This window comes from Ammospiza nelsoni, chromosome 31, assembly GCF_027579445.1.
Source record: "Ammospiza nelsoni isolate bAmmNel1 chromosome 31, bAmmNel1.pri, whole genome shotgun sequence".
NCBI classification, from domain to species: Eukaryota; Metazoa; Chordata; class Aves; order Passeriformes; family Passerellidae; genus Ammospiza; species Ammospiza nelsoni.
Window position 1 is genome coordinate 3,266,131 of NC_080663.1, and position 16,866 is coordinate 3,282,996.

General features: G+C 49.1%; 1 protein-coding gene and 2 pseudogenes across 1 annotated transcript in view; 2 read left to right on the forward strand and 1 right to left on the reverse strand.

Annotated features, from left to right (window-relative positions):
* LOC132085581 (zinc finger protein 239-like) overlaps window positions 1-16,866 on the forward strand; it is a 204,979-nt gene that overhangs the window by 46,493 nt on the left and 141,620 nt on the right. The window lies entirely within an intron of this gene.
* Window positions 1-16,866, forward strand: part of LOC132085606 (zinc finger protein 436-like) — a 91,921-nt pseudogene that overhangs the window by 46,479 nt on the left and 28,576 nt on the right.
* LOC132085590 (zinc finger protein 239-like) lies at window positions 10,447-14,359 on the reverse strand (annotated as a pseudogene).

Consider the following 16,866-nt stretch of genomic DNA (forward strand, 5'->3'; position numbering starts at 1 on the left):
GGAAAGTGAAGGGAGATGACCACATCCTGATTGATGAGCATCGATCTCTGATTTATTGATCCAGCTTACACACTTTTATAGTAGTGTTAATTAAGCTCATACATATTGCAAAACCTGAGCTCATCAGTGGTTACAGATTACACACCAACCCCTCCTTTGTTGTCAACACCTGTGGTTTCTTGTTGAGGCTAAAACTTGTTTTTCTCATCCTGCTGTTGACTTGTTATTGAGCACCCTTTCAAGGACTCCATGTTTTTCACCATGCCTTTCTCATCACTTAGCCAAGGACACGGTATTTACTGGTTAAGGAAAAAGCCTGAGAACTTGCTTGCTGCTTACAGCTGCCTTTTACTTTTTAACCAGCTGTATGTGATCATGGCCTTTCTATAAGCCATGTCTGAACAAAATTCTCCAACATATTCCCCATTTTTCTATTTTGCACAAGGAGGTTAGTCTGCCAGGTTTTTTCTATCATTCTACTGACCATATCTTGAATACAATTAAAAATACAAGGTAAAATAAGCAAAAGCATTAAAAGCACACCTAGTATCCCTATAAGTTTCCCCAGCCACGGTCCAAGCAATGGCTTTTACCCCAAAGGGTTAAAACCAACCCCAACTGAGCCATAATGTCCTGCCTTATCAGGCATTGCACAGTAGGTGATAATTGGACTACTGAAAAAGAAAGCTGTTAGCTGCTTTTCATTCATGCGAACCCGGAGAGGAGGCGAAGGGCTAGGGCTAATAATGCTGGAGTTTGCTCCAGTGTCCAACAAGCCTGAAAATGATCCTTTCTGTCCTTGAAATTCCACTTCCACCCTTTTCTTGGGTCTCTCAGAAAGGTTCAAAGTCAGTAAGGTAAGTCCTCTGGTGGATTCAAAACCATTTCCCCCCCTCTCTTGTTCTTTTATAGTCTGTAATCCCTTAGTCATTTGGCTCAAGTGGCACCAGCTGAGCAATTCTCAGTCCTTTGTTAATTTGGAGTGGTGGGAAAGGTGTATGCACCATAACCATATAGTCCACACCAATGACGCCAGGCAAAACAAATAATCCCAATGCAGATGATCTTCCGAACAGCAGAGCACCCAGCTTGACCCTGTATAACAATAGGTCCATGAATCCCAGTTGGGATTTTTCGTGGGTGTGGGGTCATCAGCATAACTCCTACGGCGGCTGCCAGTTCCAAGCCGAAGCTCCCTGTGGTGTTGGGTTGGAGACAGGAGAGGGTGCTGATGCTGCAGCGATGACTTGTGTCGGTGCGCGGTCACAGCGGTTCTGGCACCAACTAGCCGTTGGAGGCAGTGCTGCTAACGCTTGAAGTGGTGCAAGAGCAGCTAACACCTGATTTTGAGAGACTTTGCCTGTTCTTGTAAGCCTAGCCCTAATTGTTTGATTGCATCTACTACAAAGGCTTGTGCTCCGTTTGGCATTAAAGCCATCCTCTCTAATGCCTCCTCTATAGTCCAATTGGCACCCAGAGTATTAAGCACGGTCCTAGTAGTAAAATTGCAATTTTGAAGAGCGCACTCCTTGAGTAATGCCCCCCTAAGTTATTCTGGTACTCCAGCCCTTTTGATTGCGGCAGCAGCCTTATCAATAAATGACCCAAATGACTCTTCCGGCCCTTGCTTCATTCCCATATACACGGGTATCCCTCCTGGCTCTTTTACCCTCTCTATAGCAAGCCTGACCAACCTCATAGCCTCCCGGCATTTCTCTTGCCCCAGCAAAGCTTGTGTCTCGGTACGAAGTAAAGGTCCCAGGCCCATAAGCTCATTAACAGTTATACCATGGAGAGGGTCTCCCTGCTGCCTCTCTACTGCCACACACTTGTTTACAAGCTCTTGCCAATGAGCATTAAATAACAATTGCTGATGTGGGGTAAAGATCAATTTAGCTAATCCTCGACAATCATTCACCAAAAGAAGACTGGTGTCAAAAATAGTCTAACATCTGTTTAGCTGGCTCACTTTTCACTCCACGTTGACTAACAGTAGACCTCAGCTGAGACAGCAATTTCCAATTAAGGGCTGTAATAGTAGCCTGCATGGCCCCTCCCTCCTGCGGATTGAATACAACAGGACAAGCCAGCTCGGTAGCAGCTCTGATAACTTCCTCATCACCCTTTTCCATAGCTTCTCTTGCAAGCACAGCCCACGCCAACCTCCGCTCCCTTGCAATAGCCCCTGCTAGGTCGTTTTCTGCCCCAGGGATGGGCTCATTACTTTGCGGGAGCCTATCGGGTGGTCTTGGCCACGGCTCCTGTTGTTCAGAGGGTGCGGAAGCCTCAGAAGCGCGCTCTATAGCCTGGCTTGCTGAAGCAGAGGAGGGCGGCGAAGCAGGTAAGAAAAGCGTCCTCACTGCAGGAGCTAATGGTGTTCCCCTCTTCTGATCGTAATCTTTATTACGCCCATGAGCAGCTGTTGCCTGCTTGGCAGCTTTTTTCTTGGCCTGATGTTGTAAGAGCTCATTGTGAACCACCTTCCATAATTTACCTAACTTCTTGGCAGTTTTATTGTCCTCTAAAGTAGCCTCCCACAATAAATCACCGAATTTACGCCACTCCGTTAACTCGTGAACCGTATGAGGATTAATAAAAACTCCCCTATCGTAGCCATAAGTCAATAGCCCTGGTAAATCCTTTTGCAAATCTATCCCTTTAACCTGCCTCTTTTGTAAAAAGGCAGTAAATAAATCATATGCTGCTTGCCTTTCCATACCTAAATCGTCAGCGCTGTTTGCAGCATCTTCAAGGTCCGGCAGCAGTATCGGTCGGGCTCGTCTATATGACACCCGAGGAACGGTGCGTCTCAGCTTCTTTTTTCTCCTTTTTTTTTTCTCTGCGCTTTTCTGCCGTCCTGGCTGCTTCAGGACCCGACCCGTGTCTTCACTCCTCCGTGGTGCTTCGCAGTATCACGATCTGGTGTCACCATTTGAGGAAAGTGAAGGGAGACGACCACATCCTGATTGATGAGCATCGATCTCTGATTTATTGATCCAGCTTACACACTTTTATAGTAGTGTTAATTAAGCTCATACATATTGCAAAACCTGAGCTCATCAGTGGTTACAGATTACACACCAACCCCTCCTGTGTTGTCAATACCTGTGGTTTCTTGTTGAGGCTAAAACTTGTTTTTCTCATCCTGCTGTTGACTTGTTATTGAGCACCCTTTCAAGGACTCCATGTTTTTCACCATGCCTTTCTCATCACTTAGCCAAGGACACGGTATTTACTGGTTAAGGAAAAAGCCTGAGAACTTGCTTGCTGCTTACAGCTGCCTTTTACTTTTTAACCAGCTGTATGTGATCATGGCCTTTCTATAAGCCATGTCTGAACAAAATTCTCCAACAGTACCTGATCTGCCTTTTTTTAAAATAACCTTGCATTCAGCAAAACAGCCCCATGCCTTGATGTTTCAATGGGACTCCAAGGCACCAGACTCTTTGTTTATCACTGAATGGATTTATTTACCGCACCAAATGACTAATACCATTAGTACCCAACATGAAATGATGGCTCAACTGGTTGTTCAGGCCTGACAAATACTCATTTCTCTTGCAGGAGGGGAATTTTCCACTATTTTCCTACCTGTAGGGTAGCCTTTGCTGAATTCAGTGGACAAATCTCAATACATCCTGCAAAACATGAGCTGTATTGACATCTTTTAAAAGCCTTTTTAAGCTTTTATATTTTTTTCAATTGACAGAGAAAACCAACTTCAAGGATTAGCAGTATTCACAGATGGTTCTGGTCACTCTCAGAAATCAGTGGTAGTATGGAGAGACCCCTCTTCTAGTGCCTGGAGAGCAGATATATCCACAGCTCAGGGGTCCCCCCAAATTGTTGAACTTGCTGCTGTTGTCAGAGCTTTTCAAAAGTTTTCTGTTCCTTTAATCTGGTTACAGATTCAGCTGAAGTTGTAGGAATTGTGATGAGAGCTGAAGCATCAGTTTTGAAGAAGGTTGAAAATTGACAACTTTTTTATTGGTTGCAGCTCCTCATTTTTTCCTTAGAAAATAGAACATTTCCTTATTTTGTTAAGCATATTTGATTGCATACAGAACTTCCCAGATTTTTAGCTGAAGGGAACAGGCAAGCTGACCTTTTAACAATGCCTGTATGAGAATCTGTTCTACCTAAAAAGATAGAACAGCCTAAACTGAGCCATTCGTTTTTTCACCAAAATGGTGTCACTTTGATTTGGCACTTTGGCATTATTAAAGTCCAAGCTTCAAGAATTATTGCTGTTTGTCTTGATTACCAAAAGTATTCTTTTCTCTCTATTGTAGGAAGTATTAATCCCAGAGGGTTTCAGAGCCTTCAAGTCTGGCATCAGACATTACCAATTTTTCTGAATTTGGCCATTTAAAACACATTAATTCCTCTTTTGATATCTTTTCTGGTGCTCTTTTTGCATCTGCCCATTCAGGGAAAACAGCTTAAGATGTCTCTAGACACATTGCTGCTTTTGCAATGCTTGGTATACGATCTGAAGTAAAGACAGGCAATGGCCCAGCTCATACGTCCTGTCAAGCTGCTATCTTTTTTGCCTTATGGGGAATTCTTGTATTTGTGGGGTTCCCAGACCAAGAAAGGAATGATGAATCTGACTCCATGTTCTTAGAAGGCTAATTTATTATTTTATTATATTTTACTATATTAAAGAGTGGTATACTAAAACTATATTAAACTACACTAAAGAATACAGAAAGGAGACTTACAGAAGGCTAAAAGATACTAATGAAAAACTCATGACTCCTTCCAGAGTCCTGACACAGCTTGACTGTGATTGGTCATTAAGTCAAAACAATTCACATGAAACCAATGTAACAATCACCTGTTGGATAAACAATCTCCAAACACATTCCAAAGCAGCAAAACACAGAAGAAGCAATTCCTTTCTCTCTGAGGCTTCTCAGCTTCCCAGGAGAAGAATCCTGGGTCAAGGCATTTTTCCAGAAAATATGACTTCCACAGGGAATTATGCACAAAACAGGTATTGCTCATTCCCCAACAGGCCAATCTGTCACTGAACGGGCTCATGGCTCCCTCGAACGTCTCTTGGTCCAACAGAAAGGGGGGGGCAGGAGAAAGCACCCCTGCCAAGAGACTGCAGAAAGCCCTTCATGTTTTAAAATTTTTGAATTGTTATTTGATGGACCCCAACCCACCGATTATTTGACATTTTAATTGTAATTCACAATTGCAACAAAAGGGAAGGATTGCCTTAATGAAGGATCCAGAATCTGGTAAGATATTGGGGCCTGATCCTTAGTTCACCTGGTGTCACCATTGAGTCAGGAACAGGAAGCAGGTGACACATTAAGTCTAACTCTCTTCAGGAGACTAATAATAATTTTATTAGAAACCCGTTACTTTTTATACACTGCTCTGACACAGATGGACCTGATTGGTCCTTTAATCAACACACTTCATATGATTGGCTACTTAAGGAAACACACTTTAGTAAACATCTTATGAGAAAACAACTGTTCAAAACACCAGTTGCAACATTGTTTTAATTCTTTCTCTTAGACATCTCAAAACTCCCCAGAACAATTCCTGGGAAAGTTTATCTGGCTTTCTCTCTCTGACCAGGCTGTCAGTATCCACAACCTGGGGTAGAGGTTTTGCTTGTGTCTCAACAGAGAATGGTCCCAAGTGAATTCCAGCAAAGAATGTGACGCCGTTTTAACAATCTTTGAGTGCATGCCCTGAAGATTCACCTTGAACACCAATACTGGCAGAGAACCCTTGTGAACAGGACCTCAACACCACAACAGCACCTGTTTAACCTCTAACAGACTTATGCCCTTGGGAAAATGGTTAAGGTTACCCAGTGGTATCAGGGTTTACAGGGCTAGGAAAACTTCTCAGGGACTGGAAACTTGGTGGATGGATAAGAAATTTCGTTAAAATAACCTTACATGTATTAGGCATTGTATTATGCATTGTTATGCTTATTCCTTGTATGTTACAGTATGTGAAAAAATTAACAGACAAGTCACGTAAGAGTGTATTTTTGTTTGAACAGATAGGGGGAGGTATGGGGAATAAAACAGAGAGTACAGAGGAACTGATAAAGGGGCCTGTTATCTGAGGCCTGATCAAGCAGAAACCATGGGAAAGACAGACACAGATAGAGGTTCTCAGGGCAAGAAGTGACCAAGAAAAATATTGTGAGACTTAGTGATAAGATAATGTTAACAGGTGACATGATGTCCTGAAGAATGTGTAACCAGTGGGGGATTGTTACCGAAAAAGAGCCCTATATAAGTACCGTACAAGTAAAAATCTCTATAAATCCCTGGTATACTCAATAAAATTGGCTTCTGATCTAAATTCGGATATCCCTGTGTCTCCATCATCATTAACACCCCCTGGGAGGGGGGAAGAGGTTAGAGAGGTTCCTTTCCCTTCTCTTTCTCCTGCTGTGATTTGGTTGGTAATAAATTCACTCCCTGTGCCCAGGTTGGCTCTATTTTGCCAATGCCGGTGCTCTGGGCGGGATCACTCCCATTCCTGCTTTCAACTCCCAGGCCTCTCCACAGCCAATCAGAGAGAGCAGGTCTGATGACTCACCACTTGCTGGGCAGACCCTCAGCACCCAGTGTTCCCCACCTGGCCCACACCCTCCCTGCCCAGTCACACCCCAATCCTCCCTGCCCAATCACAGGAGGTCTCAGCCAGGTGCAAGGCCATGGGAAGGGGCTGTGGCCGCCACCAGCTCAGGAGCTCTGTGGGCAGAGAAAAGGGGGTGACACCGGGACTGGGGGCACTCACAGGGCTTCCCTTCATTGTGCCTCCATTTGTGTTGGCTAAAGTGAGAGCTTCTGGAGAATCTCTTCCCACACAAAGGACACTCATTGGGCCTCTCCCCAGTGTGGATGTGCCTGTGGGTGATGAGGGTGGAGTTGTGCCTGAAGCCCTTCCCGCAGTTGGGGCAGCGGAAGGGCCTCTCCTCTGTGTGAATCTGCTGATGTACTGAAGCACGGACAGACAACTCTTCAACTAATTAAAGTTGAAAAGAAGGGTATGTTATTGCAGTTCTGGACACATGAGGAATCATTTCCAAATGCAGGTGCAAGGAGTTGCAGACTCCTGCTCTCTATTTATACAGAAAAGGCTTTACATATCCAAGCAGTTTCTAAGGAGGTGTAGTATATAATCATTACCTGCCCACTTTGTATTATAATCAGCTGAATACCTAATACGGCTGCGCACTTGCACTCCCTTAATTGGGTCAGTGGGATTTTGAAATAAGGGAGTGGGTATATGGGAAGAAGAAAGCTCTCTTTCTCATGGTAAACTCTTCACCCATGGCCAGTTGGCAGGACTTTTTGATCTGCTGATCACAATCCAAGCCTCTCCTAACTGTTTGATTATTCTTAAGGCAAGATATTTCTATGGTCTCTGCTCCTTCACAATTGCTACATCTATCCCTGTCACTCCTAGCTTTACTTTCTAATATATTTACTACTCTTTCACTAAGGTATGTGATTTTGCAAGCTAATTTAGCCTTCTTAACACATTTTAAAATCTTAACTAAAATATGTAACCTTCTACTATCTCAATAATATTCCCAGCTGGCCCCTGGACTCATCCACAGTTTTCAATTATCATAAATACATTTCCAGCTTACCCCTTGACTCATTACGATGAGATTGGACCTGCTCAGAAACCACTTCCTACACTCGGGACACTCATAGGACCTCTCCCCAGTATGGATCTTGCAGTGATTGATGAGGTTGGAGCTCCACCTAAAGCCCTTCCCACGCTCCCCACATTTGTAGGGCCGTTTCCCTATGTGGATCACCTGAAGCCAGATCTCATCTGAGCTCCAGAGCTCTGGCTGAAGCCCTTCCCACATTCACACTTGTGGGGTTTCTGCCAGCCATGAGTTGTCTCCACCACATCTGAGTTCTAAATGGATCTCCAGCTGCCTTCTGGATACAGGGGGCATCTTTCCTCCTCACAGCTCCCAGGGCTGCGTTTGCAACTCCTCCTTATATGGGATCTCCAGGGCTTATCCTCCCCATTGGATTCCTATGCCATGGAGCTGCTCAAAATGGCCTCTTCCATGAGGTTCTGCAGCAGGGATTTGCTGTTCCTGGTCTCTGTCAGCAGCTCAGTGCCTGGGGTAAGAAAAGGAAAGGAAGGAATGAGGAAGAAAGGACAGAATGAGAAAGGGAAGGAGCTATGGACAAGGACAGGATGGGATTTGCCTCTGTGCCAGAGGGAAGGGGAAGGAGGTCCCCCCAGTTCATCCCTGGCAGGACAGCATTGGTAGTGGGGTTGTCCTGCAGCCAGGGGAAATGTTGGGCTGAGACATGGAGCAGAGGAGAGGGGGAAAGGGGCAGCGACTTCCTTCTCACCTGCCTCAGTGTCCCATGCCATCTTCCTTTTCCTCGCAGCCTCCTCCATCTCCATCCAGACAAAGTTTGGGATTGACAAATCCTGGCTTGGGGGAAAACAACAGGTGAGACCCTTGGTCCTGCTTCCCAAGCCCAGCTGAAGAGTAACCCCCCTGTTCACGGTCGCATGGGCCCAGACCCTGCTCATCTCCAGGTTTTCCCACCCCTCCAGGCTGCCGGGATCCCCCAGCTCCAGGACTGGCCTTTGCTGCTCTCCCCACTGTGATGCCAATCAGAGCCCCCAAATCAAGGTCCCCCCTCAACTGGTACCACTGCCCAGCCAGTAAAGACAGTTTGCCACAGGAACCCTCCACAATTCTCCACAGGGGCATCTGCATCTCACTTTTGGGGCATCTGCAAGATCCAAACATCCCCTCCCCTGCAACAAACCTTCCCCCAGAGATCCCCCGATGGATTTGGGGTGAGCTCCCCCTCCCCACTCACCTGTGAGATCTGGGGGGTTGATGCTGCCAGGGCCAGGGGAGCTTCAGACTCAATGGGAAAGCGGGAAAACCATGGGGTTCTGCTGCGGCTCCTCCTCTTCCTGTTCCTGCTCTTCCTGTTCCCATCCTCCGCCTCCTCTCTTCCTCCTCTTCCTATTGCTCCTCCTCCCTGCCCACTCCAAGTCTTCCTTTCACACCCTTCTCTCTCCCATGGCTGCAGGATTTGGGTGGAGGGAACCAGGGAACTTCCCATGAGCCCCCCAGGGATGGGCAGGGGGCTTGAGAACCCACCCAGTGCAGATCCATTCCCCTCCAGAGCCCCAGGGAATCACTCCAGGGATCAAGTGATGGGGACACAATGGGATCCCCACCGAACCACCCTTTTTCTATCCCATCCCCTCTCCCTTAGTTCCCCCAACCCAAGGACCCTTCTCAACTCAATCTTGGGATCCCATCCCTCTCACACTCTGAATCTTCTTTTCCCCTGCACTCCTACCCCTTTCCCATCGTGCCTTCAGCTCCACCTCTTGTCCCTGTGTTTGGTTTTGGGGGATACAGGCCCCTCCTGCTCAGTCTGGGGGGGTCAGATCACCCCTTTCCCTCAATTATGGCAGATCCTGGATGCTTTTTCCTGGGAGCAATCCCTGAGTTTTGGGACTTTTGGGGTGTCGTTTAAGAGTGCAACATCTCTGTCTGGCTTTCCCCTTCCTGTTGTGGCCCCTCAGCTGCCCCTGACACCCTGGGGGTGCTGGGATTTCCCTCCTGGGCACAAGGACGTTCATCCCCTTCCAGGAGCCCAATGCCTGGCTGGGGCTTCAGGTTAGGGGGTCCTTGAGCAGCTGCCCCAGAACCTCCCCCTGGGTCACCCAGCAGAGCGAGACCCACTTGGCCTGGGGTTCCCAAAGGCCTCAGCAAGCCCCAGGTCCCTCCCAGGAACCCTCAACTCCCTCAAACCCAGCATCCCCCACATGCCCTACAAGTTTCCCCCATGGCACTGGCCATGTCCCACCATGTCCTCACCCATGGCTGTCTCCCCACCATGTTTCCATCCCTGTCATTGTTCCCCACATCTCCATCCATGCCCGTGTCCACCCATGTCCCCATGAATGGCTATGGCCCCCTCCATGTCCATGTGTCCCTATGTCAGTCTCCATGTCTGTGTCCCACCATATCTGTGTTCTACCATGACCACACCCATGTCTTAGTTCAATGTCTACTTTTACCTCAAGATTAGATATTTTAAAGGCATGAAGAGAAATTAAAAGAAAATCAAGACCATAACAAAAGGATTTCAGTGTCCATGCTGGCTGAGGATCCACGTGCTTGGGCAGAAGGCAAGAACCTTTTCTAGTGGAGTTTCTATCCCACTGTCTCCAAAATCTTGGTCTTTTCCCCAGTTTTTCACCATTTGGCTACGGAAGACACCCTTGGGGAATAGGAAATCAAAATCGTGGAATCCCTGAAGTTGGGAAAGACCTTGTCCCGGTTCAGGACAAATTTGGGAGAGAACCCCCAAAGGGGTTCATCTAGACAGCAGATTGAATTGGCCCCTCCCCCAACTGGTTCAGGAAAAATAAAAGACCTCCTTGAAGAAAAGTGGAAAAACCTGTTTATTACACAATAAAACCTAAACAGTATTAAACAATAAAACTTCTTGCTGCTCTAAAAGAGAAACAAATTCACAAAGTCCCCTCCATGGGCTGCAGCTTGGCTCACTCAGTCTCTTATCAGTCCCTCTGGTGCTGGAAATGCAATGGCCCAGGCCCAGCCTGGTGGGCCACAGGTGTGAGCTGCCAGTGCTCCCCTGGGTGTTCAGGCCAGAGCAGGTTTAAACAGGTCCAAAGAAAAGGGAAAAAACCCCACAGTCCAGGGAACTTCTTTGCCTCAGCTAGCTAAAACTAACTAAAAGCAAAGGAGAGCTCTGTCTCGCTGTTTGTCCAACCGCAGACAACACAGCACAGGAGCAGGAATGTGGAGGAGTGAGTGCCGAGTCTGAAAACAAACTCCGTGCTTCTTCTCTTCCCCCTTTCACTCTCAGGACAAGTCCTAAAGGTACAAAACTTATTATTCAGCATAAACAGAACAGACTGGGGAAACAAGAATCATATAGTCCAGTCCACCCTGAACATACCTTCAACACCATTCAGTACTAGCTGATGTTACCAGAAGATAGGATTGAATGCAAAAGATTTTATGTGGTTGACAGTCAAAATCTGCTGTCCCCAAGGAATTCCCATTGTTGGTCTGTGTCCCAATGGATGTTCCTGCTGCTGCATTTATCTAGCTGCCCACAGGGAACCAGAAAGATGTGAAGCCTCCAAGCCATGTGTCTTTCCAACACAGATCAGCAGGACCATGGATCACCAGGGCTCTGCCCAACAACGGTCACTGGGGATCATCCAACGTGGATCCTCTCATGGTGGATGGAGCTGGAGCAGCACACAAAGCTCTTTCCACACTTGGGGCACTCGCAGGGCTTCCCTCAGTGACGCCTCCGTTGGTGTTCTGTCAAGTGAGAGCTCTGTGAGAATCTCATCCCACACTCCCAACACTCGTAGGGTCTCTCCCCGGTGTGGATGCGCCGGTGGATGGTGAGTTTGCAGTTTTGCTTGAAGCCCTTCCCGCAGTCGGGGCAGCGGAACGGCCTCTCCTCCGTGTGAATCCGCTCATGTTTGAGGAGATCGCAGCTCCTGTGAAACCTCTTCCCACACTCAGGACACTCGTAGGGCCTCTCCCCGGTGTGGGTGCGCTGGTGTTTTCTGAGGTCAGAGTTCCACCCATAGCTCTTCCCACATTCCAAGCAGGTGTAGGGCCGTTCCCCCGTGTGGATCACCTGGTGCCGAATCAGGGCTGAGCTTCCTCTGAAGCTCTTCCCACATTCCCCACACTCAAAGGGCTTCTCCCCAGTGTGGATCATGTGGTGCTGCACCAGGTAGCCCTTCTGCCTGAAGCTCATCCCACATTCCGCACACTCATAGGGCTTTTCCCCAGTGTGGATCACCTGGTGTCGTATCAGTTGGCCCCTCTGCCTGAAGCTCTTCCCACATTCCCCACACTCAAAGGGTTTCTCCCCAGTGTGGATCCTCTGGTGTTGGATCAGGACGGAGTTGTGGCTGAAACTCCTCCCACACTCCTCACACTCAAAGGGCCTCTCCCCAGTGTGGATCACCTGGTGCTGCCTCAGGGTGGAGCTCCAGCTGAAACACTTCCCACATTCCAAGCATCTGTGTGGCTTCTCCCTGACATGAGGCTTCTTCTCCAGCTCTGAGCTCTGGCTGGATCGCAGGATGCATTCCTGGCTCACAGGGCCTCTTTCCTCCCCAGAGCTCCCTGGGCAGGGTTTGCTGCCCCTCTTCATGAGGTACATTTGGGGCTTTTCCTCCTCCTCCATCAGGCCACGCCCTGGGAATGAAAAATCCTGGTTTGGGGAAAAAATCAAGAGGAGAGCAGCTTGGACTGGAAAAACCTCCATGTCCAATTTCATCTAGGAAAGTCATTGGGCATCTTGTGTCTGAGACAACCTCCAAAACACCATGATTCAGCACAAAAATCCTCAAAACATCAAGGTGCAGATTAAAAAATTCCCAAATGTCAATATTCAGCAAAAACCTCCTCCAAAACACAGATATTCAGCCCTCACAAAAAAACAAAAGCACCAACATTTGCCCAGTAAAGCTCAGAAACATCAAGATTCAGCCCCCATGAAAATCATGGATTTGCCCTACCCCAGTCACCTGATGCATCTGGGGACACAAAGCTCCTGGGGCTGGAGGGGAGGCTGCAGATATAGGAAGGAGTAGAACCTTGTGGTGCCACCTCCTTCTGCTCCTCCTTCTCCTCTGTCCCTGCTCTTCCTCACACTCCTCTTCCTCCAACAACTCCTCCTTCTCCTGCACAATCCCACCTTTTCTTCCCACGTGCAGCATTTGACCAGTTCGTTCCTCAACCCTGTTTCTCCTTCCCTTCTCCTTCTGCCCCAGGCCCAGCACCCACTGCCAGCTCCCTCTTGCCCCCAAACAAACAGCATCCCACGGCAGGGGCAGGGATGGAGCTGGGGCAGCGCTGGGCTCTCGGCCGCTCCCGCCCGCACTCGGTCCCCACTGCAGTCGCTCCCACCAGGACAGCGCGGGGGGGCCCGGCCTTGGCGCTGCCCCACTCCCACCTCCCCAAATTCCCCACAAGGGGGGCGCAGATGGGCAATGCTGGATGCTGCGGGTCTGCCCGGCAACTTCTGAGTCATCAGCGCCATGTGCTCTGATTGGCTGAGCACTGCCTGAGGGTGGAGCTGCAGCAAGGCGGGACACCCTGCTCCAGGGGGGATGACCAACAAATGGGGGACCCCCATGAAAGGAAGAAGAGGAAAGTGTCTTTACAAACGGATGCTGTGAATCTGCTCAGAGATAGAGCCAGGAACTTGTAAATAAGGAAGCGACAGGAGAAGCCATTAGTTTCAGAAAATGTTATTAAATAATGACAGGCTGCTGCTCAGCCAAGGTCCTGCTAAATTCATGAACTTGGAGAAGAACAAAAACTTCACAGAGCCATGATAACCGTTTGCTACATAAAAGTAGGGACCATATCAAGGGGATATGTAGTAGGTGGATTGGGAAGTCTGTTCCTTTCAAGTACTGCACCCAATGGAGAAAAGAAGAGGGAGATGCAGCTGAGAAAATTAGGATGATCAGGAGGCTGTGTCCTCCAACAATTGGAGAGTCTCCATAGGAAATGTCCCATGGCCTCTGCCTTTCTTTAGGAATTAAATTACTTATACAGGACTCGTCTGTCTGCTTTGTGGACAGAAACCTCTGGTGATGTCAATTTTTCCACACACCTTGGGACGCATCAGGAATTCCTTCCACCATATGTAGCGGCGGGCAGTGAGTGCAGCTGAAGGTGCCTCACCCAGTTTGGGTGATCGGCTCCTTTGGGGGGCAACACCTCGCGGGTACCCGAGAGTGACCAGGAGACAGACGAGTGACACATCAGGGGGAGCTTTGAAGAGTCAGCAGGGAGAGAGCACTGAAAATCTCATCAGTGAGTGCACTGGGATCTTTGGGGAGTGAACATGGCAGGGCACCCATGGAAGGTAGAAAAGAGAAAGCCGGGAAGGGGTCCTGTGTCAAAGGGATGATGATCCCAAACTATCTCTGAAGGGTCCCTTCCAAGAAGGTTGAGGAAGATTGCACATTTCCCCAGAGGTAATTAAGGACATGGACACCCAGGGAGGCAATAAGGGAAATGGAGAAGGGATTTAGACAACAGGGGATGGATGGATGGTGTTGGTGTGCTGGGAAGAGACTGGGTGAAGGGGAGTGTGCAGCAATACGGTTAAGGCAAGAAGCACCAAGAGGAATCTATGTGGTAAGAAAAAGAAGAGAGGAGGAACAGAAAAATACTGAGGATTGGGATGTTTTTCAGCAGGGTCGTATCCTCAACCTTTGCCAGCTGATCATTTGTATCCCCGGTTTCCAGGACAGGAAAACAAGGAGGTCAGGGTTTCAGGGGGTTTCTCTGTGGGCGGCAGCACCGGGCGCAGAGCTGCGGCACCGGGAGCACAGGCTGGGGGCCTGTGGGGAGCTGCGGGGCCGGGCCGGGACTGTGGGGCAGCCGGGGCTCAGCGCCGGGCGCTGCCTGACCCCACCAGCCCCGGGCAGGGCCGGCAGCGGCCCCCGGCCCCCAGGAGGCTGCGGGACGCCCCGGCCGCTGCCCGGCCCCGTGGAGCTGCCGGCCCTGCCCGCCGGGGGCGCCTTCGGACACTGCGGCAGGACAGGGAGCGGCTCTGGGATACGGGCTGGGGAGGGCACCCTGAGCACAGGGAGGAGGAGCAAGGAACACCTGGGAAAGGCGGATTATTAGGGAAGGATCAAGATATTCTTTGAGTCGCTGGAAAACAAATGATTCTGCAGAAAGCTCAGCAGCTGTCAGAGGATGAGCAGCCACAGGCACTGAGGGGGCTGCAGGAGGGGCACAAGAAGGCCCTGCAGCACTTGGGCACAAAGGCACAGCAGGTGAGTGCAAGAAGGGAGCAGCAAAAGGCCAAGCTGAAGGCAAAGGCCAGGGCACAGCTCCTACAGCCCCCGAGGGATCAACCCCAGGGCCCAAGGGGGCCCCAGCACCCAGGCACAGCTCGGCCACAAGCACCTGGCAGAGGCATTGCCCTCCTCGGCAGGGGAGAGCCCACCCAAACAGCCCCTGGCAAGGAACCAGGGCTCCAGCTGCAGGGCACAAGGACACTGCAAGCACAGACAGCAGCACCCTCAGGACCAGCAAGTCCACCCCTTGATGGACATGGATTGGCAGGGCTGTCACAGCTCCCATCACACCAGGGACCCTCCACACTGGAGCCCTTGAGAACATTCAGGGTGGGTCTGCATTGAGAGAAGGCATTTCCTGATGGACACAGGAGCCTCTCAATCCACTCTGGATCTTAAACCTAATGGGCAAAACAGTAAAGGCATGGTTTAATTATTAAGGGAATAAGTGGGAAAGATGAGCAGGTATGATTTAATCAACCACTATTAGGAGATGTAGGGAATACATCTCCTAATGTTTGAAATAAATGCATTTTTCTTTCTTCCTACTCTGATTGCAATTTACTGGGAAGGAATTGGTGGCTGGATTTTGATACTGTAAAAGGTCACACAGAGGCTTATGCCGTTGTACTTTCTGTCAAATGTCTGGCAAGGCCTACGCTGAAGTGAACCCAAAAATGTGGGAAGTCCGAGGGAAAGAGGGAAAATTAGGTATGGAGCCTCACCAAATTACTTTGAAGCAACAAGGACAAGAGGTTGCTTGTATTGATTTAAAATCAATACCCTATTCCAAGAGAGGGAAGGAAGGGCTTACTGCTTATCACTCACTCCCTGTTAAAGGCAGGGTTTTGGAGCCAGGGATCTCTCCCTAGAATACTCCAGTCAACAAACTGGATGGATAGACACAAGGAGGAATCACAGAACTTTCAAGTGTTAAAAAGCAGATTAACTGAGGCTCCTGCCTATTGGAATAAGAATCCCAATATTACCAGGTAGATTGTGCCTGGGCCAGTCTGACCCTTGCTGCTGGGCCAAAGGCACCAACTGTGGGGTATCACCCCAGAGACACCTTTAGCTTGCTGGAGGTTGCAGCTAGGCAGTGAAGAAGCCCAGGCTTGTTAGGAACTCCGTTTACCTCAGGGGAGGACGCTTCAGGCGATGGTGAAGAGAAAGGAGATGGATTCTGCCGGAGGGTTATATCCAGAGCTTTATTCCACGGTCACAGAGGTCTGAATCTTGGCAACAACTCCAACAGAATGCCGACCGCATGGCTGGGTTCGGCTTTTAAGCTCAGGGACAGGGGAAGGAGCGGGACAGGTGAGCCACCAACCAGGTGGGAGTGGCAGGGTCTCAAGGGAGGAGGGACACCTAGACAGGCCAATGACCCCCAGGCCTGAGGGGCATCCTTTGAAAGTGACAAACCACACCCCGCCTTGCTGGAATGTTAAAACTGATTGACAGCCCAGCAGGGGGTGAGAGGGGAAGGGGAAGAGGGGTATTGGCACACCTGGGGAAGGGACCCAGAAGTTTAAGACAGGTTATTATGACACACCGCAACACCTGCCCTGGCCCTCCTAGACAGGGAGAAAGAATTTGAATTACAGGTGGATTTTAAACAGGGCCATGCCAAAGGAATTCTTGTGTTAAAATGTTTAACCCAGTGGCCAGAGTGGCCTCAATGTCTGCAGAATTGTGCAGCCACAGCTTTCATGGGAAATGAAGCCTGAAAACTGATGACAACAGGAGGATGTCCTATAGTTCAAGTCTGGCACCAAGGTAAAGCTTTCACAACCAAAAGAGCCTCTAAATGGATGAGCAGGGCTCGGTTATTACAGTATGAAACTTGTTCAATGGCACAGGAGGATTTAGAACTGAGGACAGGGCAAGGGTTTAACCCAGCCTCCTGTTTGAACAGCCTGGAGAGGGGCTGGCAAGGAACCCAGGACTGCACTCAAGGGACAGAGCTCCAGACCC